This window comes from Otolemur garnettii, unplaced genomic scaffold, assembly GCF_000181295.1.
Source record: "Otolemur garnettii isolate 467f Iridium unplaced genomic scaffold, OtoGar3 scaffold00420, whole genome shotgun sequence".
NCBI classification, from domain to species: Eukaryota; Metazoa; Chordata; class Mammalia; order Primates; family Galagidae; genus Otolemur; species Otolemur garnettii.
The window spans coordinates 3,751-4,965 of record NW_003852815.1 but is presented as its reverse complement, the minus strand read 5'-3'; positions in this window follow the sequence as shown (position 1 = coordinate 4,965).

Genomic DNA, 1,215 nt, shown 5'->3' with positions numbered 1-1,215 from the left:
GCACTTATCAAAATATCACATATAACCTAAAAATACATATGCTATAATATTGAATTTAAAAAACAAAAATCAAAGAAAAAATTCAAAATTAAGTTAATAAAAGGGGGATAATAATACTTACTTTGCTTGTTTCCTTGTAAGAAATAAATGATATATGTAAAAAAATACCTAACCTAGTACCCACCACATTGTTCAGCACAATAAATTGTATATATTGTGGGCTTGCTATATGAGTGACTTTTTTTTTTTAAACAGAGTCTCATTGTGTTATACTGGATAAGGTGCCATGGCATCATCGTAGCTCACAGCAACCTCAAACTCTTGGGTTCAAGCAATCCTTTTGCCTCAGCCTCTCAAGTAGCTGGGATTACAGATATACACCATAACGCCAGTCTAGATTTTATATTTTTAGTAGAGGCAAGGTCTCACTCTTATTTAGGCTGATCTCAAACTCCTGAGCTCAAGCAATCCACCTGCCTCAGCTTCCCAGAGTGCTAGGATTATAGGCATGAGCCACCACACCCAACCTTGAGCGACTTTCAATTATAGAAAATTATTCCTCAAATTCTGAATCTTCCATCATTCTAAGATATAGTAATTAGTCCTGGCTTTAAGTAAACATCTCATATCTATGCTTACATTCAATAACTTACTATTCCTCCCTCCCCAAAGAAAAATTTGCTGCTCAGTTGAGACACTAATCAAAGACTGCCTGTGAGATGCAGGAAGAAGCTCTGTGCTCTGACCAAGACACACCTGTTCTGCAATGGTAAGCCCGACAATTCAAAGCCATAAAATTTAATTCCCGACATGAAAAAAAAATCATGTCTTTCCTGACTACTTCAGAAAACATATTTCTCTTGTCATTAAGGGTGAAAGACAGGAAAAGTAGAAGGGTTGGGTTAGGTGTTTGAGGGGATTTCTGAGGACCATACCCATCCAGCTATCCAGCTATAAATTTGTGTTGACAAGCCAAAGCAAAGAACTGAACTATAAAATATCTGTTGCTCAGGAAAACAGACTTCTCCTGACCTGCCTTTTTGTGTATGAGAGAAACATAAAATTCTTCAGTTTTACCTTCAAGTTAAATTTCACAGGTGGAGAAAACAAGAGGTTATGCACAGTAGAAAATCAAATGTCTGCTCAAGACTCGATTCCTAGTCACAGTTCTGTTCTATTTCCAGTCTTACCTTCTCATTTTGTTAAAGTGGATTT